Here is a 5841-nt window from a genome sequence, read left to right as displayed (position 1 = left end):
TCGCCGCCCCTTGCATATTTTGGGTGGAAGTCCGTCTTCTTGACCTCACTAGTTGTGTGGACACAATAGTTTTCTGTGTGGGGGAACAACATCACTTGTAATCTGTATCCTTCTCATAATTACAAAAATAGTCTGCTAAATGTTCTACTCTGCTACTTCTAATTGGTGGATGCTCTGTGTAAATGCAAATTCAAAGCAAAAAGAGCAAATTGAATTTGCATTTCATGAAATGGCGATTGCCCTGTCTTTGTTTTTCCACATGTGGGGTGTAAACAAGATGGCACCCGATTATTTCGCACTCTGACCTGTAGACAAAGAGATTTGTCCATGCGGCTCTCAGGTGGGAGTTTAAACAATGGCGAGGTGATCTTTAAACGAACCGTAACAAAGTAAACCACTGGTGTGGTATTATAAACCCTGAAATACAAGCCAAAACAACACTTAGTTTAAAATAACAACATTTCTATCTAGTTTACTATGAAAAAATGGGCTACTATGAAAAAATGGGCTTTATCTTATTGATATCATCACTTAAAGTTAGGAACCCTTACGCACTAGCTATAAACCTGTTCACGTAATATTTGACTTTATAGTCGACTGTGGGCTTTATCTTATTGATATCATCACTTAAAGTTAGGAACCCTTACGCACTAGCTATAAACCTGTTCACGTAATATTTGACTTTATAGTCGACTATGGTTAACTGTTGCTATTTGGACACGCCAAACCGGGACTAATATGGAGACCTATCAGCCACTGATAATAGACCGTCGTCTTATTACTGCACTGCTGTTGTAATTCCGATTACCGTAACCCACCCGCAATATCTTTTTTAAACAGAACAATTTTAACCACTGATAAAGGCTTAGACCTTAACCAAGCCTTTCTTGAAAAGGACTTTCTTTAAAGCACTGACTTCGGTCTTAACCCTGAGTTGATTCACTATGCCCCGCTGGTTTTCACTTACTCGGCCCTTAACCGATTCGCTATGTCTCCAGATCTTAACAAAAAATCGTCAAATGGGCTATATACCCTTACGTCATAGGCTAAATAACTATTAACGTAACAAGAGACACCTATGTGAAAGCATCAAGGCACCTATCCGAAGTACAATGTCCACACACTATATATTTAAAATTCAACACCCACACGTGGTTAATAGCATGCAGGGTTAATGGAACAAAAGAAAGTGTGAACTCACCCTGCTTGTGACAAAACAACGCCTCGTGGTTTTAGAGTGATTATTTTATCAATTTGGGTTGTTTTAACATTAAAATGCACAGCTATTTTCAGGATCAGCCGGCTGCCGTCAAACACACAAATCTAACTTTGCCTAGTTTAACTAGTGAAGAATCTTTGTCATAACAGGCATCTTCTTACCGATTGATTTGAGCTCTTGTGTGTCAAATGGCTCCAAGCGTCTCCAGGAAACAGCCGGTTGGTTTTCTCTCCTCGGTCAGCGAGATCACGTCAGGGAACTCACCAGATTGTTAACTGTGTTCGTTATTCTCCCGACCAGGAGAGAAGCTTTAAAAGGAGACTAAATGGAGTCTCTGTGAAAGTTCAATTGGTACTTTAATTAAAAAAGGCGCGGGTTGGTCACAAGCATGATATTGTTCAGTCAGACAAACAGCTGTGATCTGGCTCTCCTGAGGGAAGAGAAGAGAATGGATCTCTCCTCCGGTGCTGTTATATATCCTCTGCTGGCTCCTCCCCGCAAGCCGGCTCGCCTCGTCTCCAATGTCCGTTATTGCATTTAAACAGAGGATAGGTTCTTTTCACATTCAATATATGCTTAACACGCCTTTTCTCCTCATATTCTCTTTCATCACTTTTCATTTAACACATTCTAAACGCTGTAATCAATACTCTAAACAATACTTCTCGGCTGGTTTGGTTTCCGGTCATTCCGGATGTTGTCACATGCTACTCTCGTCTGTAAACAATAATGTATTCAAATAAACTGTACCTTCATTTAATATTCAGCATGGTAGTATCTCGACATCTATAGTTGTAGTGTTAAATCAGTAGCTTCGGTTTGCACCACTCCATATCATTTCGCTACTAAATTCACCTCTTCAGGAAATCGTATATTAGCCACATGCTAAATGCTAACCGTAGATGAAGGATTTTCAGAATAAAAGCTTAACTGCTTGTGCACAAGAATTTCTGGTTTTTCAGTATAAAAGAGCATTAAAACTGACGGCATGTTTAAACTACATTTCCCCATTAAAACATTGATTTTAATTTCTAACAGCTGCTCCTGGTCTCTTGGACGCCTAGCAGGCTCATAAATATAAGGTTGTGGTCCGTCATATCCATTCTAATATACATGTTCAACTTCTTCTGTGTCTTCTGTGTCGAAACTAGCATTGGGATCCATCTTTATTAATACGTTACACCGGCCGCTCTCCCGCTTGTTTCCCCTTTGTTACGTCACATGCGGGAGGTCACGTGGGGAGGCTTTCTTGATGCGGAAGTAAACATGTCTTACAAAAACGACACCAGATGTCACTGTAGTGTATATTTATGTATATTTTTTTGAAAATCTAGTGTATACATAATTTTCCTACACATTGTTGGGGCAGAACCTCTGCTCCGCGCCGTTCCTATATGAGCGGGTTCTCAAAAGAAGGAAAAATTCAAAGCAACCAGGATAAGGGTTAAACAATAATCTGTTTTAATGGTAAAACATACAATACATGACCTAATCACCTAATCACGAAGCACTCTGCAACAGCAGCTTCAAAATGCAGAATGCTCTGGGCCCAAGTTCTACCACCGCGTGAGACACGTCTCAGGAACGGCCAGTCAAAAAACAAGAGCGCCGAGCCTCAAAATCGTCACAACATTTATACACAGGTGGGGAGGAGTTGTATCGCTTGCTCCTCCCTAGTTATTTGTTATTGGCGAGTTCACTACTGAGCGAGCTAGCCAGTGAGTTGGCAGTGTTCCATTGGTCGGTTTCACTTCTGGGCGGGACCCCAGGCAGTGAGTCAGCAGTTTGTCGATTCCATCTGTTGCTTCTTACCGTGTATGTGTGTGTGTGTGTGTGTGTTTGTCCCTCTGCCCTTAGGCAGATCCCCCAATCAATGATTTGGAGTCATAACAGAGGACTCTTTGACAGAACGCACACACATTATATCATACAAAGGACACATGTTTTTCTCTATGAAAGCCACAATTCATATGTTTTAAACGTCCTGGTCTCATGACATCCATGGGATTAGCTAACTAACTAAGGTTCACTGTTTTCATAACCTAAGGCCATCTCTGAACTTCCCTTTTACTCCAAAATTAGCCTTCTGGAACGAACACATTTAAAAATGAGAACAAAGGACTATGGTCTCTCTAACTTGTGTGACCTAATTCTCAAAGTCTTTTTTTGGGGTCTATAGGAAATGAATCATTAATTTAACAAGACTTTAACTGCATTATATTTGAGGAAAACCCCCTTTGGCTTAATCAATAATAGTTTTAGCAATTAACCGAGGAAGCCAGAGACTCAGGGCCTCTTCAGAGGTCTGGGAACTGCAAAGCAGATGTCAAAGGGTCATTTGTATTATACCTAACCACAGATAGCCAAAAAAAACACTCTTTTGATTACACATAAAAGTGGAAGAAAAGACTATTGCGCTATATTTAAAAGAGAAAAAATGTACTTTGTCCCTTCAAATTTAACACACACGAATATATGAGGTGACATTAAAATAAATATATCACAACATTTATTTACAGGTGTCTTTAACCTGGAAGTTGCTCTTTAAGTAATATTTAGCATACATACAATATTTTGAACTGCTGACTAGTTCACTTTACTTTAGCTCCTGTCCCCAGCAACCTTTGCTTGCCATAATTGTGTTGATACTAGTAAAGTCTCCCTGGTCCTTGGCATCATTCACTTGATAACAAATCAACAACATAACATGTATGTCTTTATACAGTATGACTTGTATGAATACAAGTTGTCAATATCAAGCAGATAACTTACACTCCTGTTGCTCCTGACCATCTCTGTGGTGTTCTGAAAATGCAGTGGCCATTCCAACTTGTGAAGGAGGAGCTGTTGAAATTAAATAATATTAGTTTTTAGTAGATATCTCCAGATAACCACATAAAAGAACAAGAACATAATGATTCTGAGAAATGTTTCACCTAATGATATCCTCCCATTGACATCAAGCTGTATTTCCATATCTGCTGGGATGATTTTTCTCTATTGCTCTTTAGCTTTGTTGTTTTTTGTCACATTGTATTGGTGTAGTATATTTCTTTGCAGAAATATGTGTGTTAAGGGTGTTGTCATGTTCAAAAAGTAATTGTTTTTCCTCATTCCTGAGAACAGCTGTTCCGCACCTTGACTGTTTATGCGCCCCGCCAGCTCTGGCACAAGCTCTATCCTTCTGAGAACATTGCTTTCATCAGTGTTTGATGTGTTTCTGGTCAAAGAAAAATGAACACAAACAAAATAGTTAGGCAATAGGCAGGAATAAAATAAGCTCCATATACATTTATTTTGTAAAAATCGAATTGAAATATAGGTTATGCAAAGTATAGTTATCAGTATTTCTCAAGTAGTGCATAAATAATATAAAGACTTTCCTAAAGTTTTCAGGTCTTTGCTGATACAGCAATCCTACTATTTTTAAGCAACACAAATGTAGTTTGTAGTTATAATTAATATTTATTAAATGTAGTTTCTGCATCAGTAGGACATGCATGTCCTAGTAGCGACAGCGCACATTTGACAGCAAATAAGTGAGACTTAAAATCAACACATTTTAAACCGCAGCAAAAACAAATAGTTAATTTTTTCAGGGTTACTTACCTCCATCTTAATCTGACGCTATGATTAAGGCCCAATCCCAAACCACTCCCTCGACCCTACCCCTCCGTGATGAAGTGAACTCCGTCTGTAGCCACACTCGCAGCTCAACGAGGCTCCCTCCTGTCAGATGGAGGGAGTAAATACAGCGGCAAACTTTGGGACGGCCACCCCTCTCTCCGGCAGAAACAGGAAATGCCGTAACTGTATGTAACAACGGTTACAAATCAGCATCTGAGACAAAAAGTTTAAATTAATAACTAAAATAAAACTCCAAACATCTTTCATTGTGTTTCAAAGCTCTTTTAGTTTTAAACCTGCTGTTTATAAGCTTCTTAGTTTTTGCAACTGTCTGTAAATATACACAACTTTATAATAAAATGCACACATTTACCTTTTTCTAGACTAAACACAGGTAGGACCCTAAGTTAAAAACATATGAGGTTATCATGAGGTTGTTAACATCGCAATTTATCAGTGGATGTTTGCCGGAACTACTTGTTAACAGCTTGTTTCCTGACGGACACACACAGCGTGACTCCGGTCAGGTAGAGACCGGTCTCAAGTCAGCACCGCTGCAGACTCACTGTTTGAGGGCTTGGTAGCCCACTCCCCCTCCACACCGCTCCACACTCGTTGCTTCGGAACAGCCCTCAATATGGCAGACCCTCCGCGTGAACGCGCAAACGGATGGGTAGGGTGTAGGGGACGGTTTGGGAATGGGCCTAACAGTACATAACTGCTACACCGGAAACAGGATGCAACGCGTCATCTGTGAAGCTCGTCACGTGCCTCAAAGGTTGAGAAGGAGGGGCCGTCCCATCACGTGCCTCAAAGGTTGAGAAGGAGGGGTGTTGAAGCTCCGCCCATTTTGAGTTCCCGCCCATCTTGAGGTACTGCGCACTGCAGTGAGGGGCTTCTCTATCATTTGGCTCGGCTAACCAAGAAGAGCCGGCTCTTTCGGCTCCCAAACGGCTCTTCAGTTTACCACATATTATACCTTTTAATTAAATCAA

General features: G+C 40.4%; 1 long non-coding RNA gene across 2 annotated transcripts; it reads right to left on the bottom strand.

Annotated features, from left to right (window-relative positions):
* Positions 1–2657: 2657 nt before the first annotated feature.
* Positions 2658–5530, bottom strand: LOC307040741. Of its 2 annotated transcripts, XR_013808589.1 has the most exons (4): positions 5413–5530; positions 4829–5059; positions 4156–4439; positions 2658–4063 (listed from the first exon to the last, which is right to left on the bottom strand). It is a non-coding gene; the product is annotated as an uncharacterized lncRNA (long non-coding RNA). The 2 variants fall into 2 exon arrangements; XR_013808588.1 differs by having other exon boundaries at positions 2658–4439.
* Positions 5531–5841: the final 311 nt, after the last annotated feature.

The sequence above is a fragment of the Notothenia rossii genome (assembly GCF_949606895.1).
Source record: "Notothenia rossii genome assembly, chromosome: 5".
Taxonomy (NCBI): Eukaryota; Metazoa; Chordata; class Actinopteri; order Perciformes; family Nototheniidae; genus Notothenia; species Notothenia rossii.
This window is presented reverse-complemented; position numbering and strand designations above follow the sequence as displayed.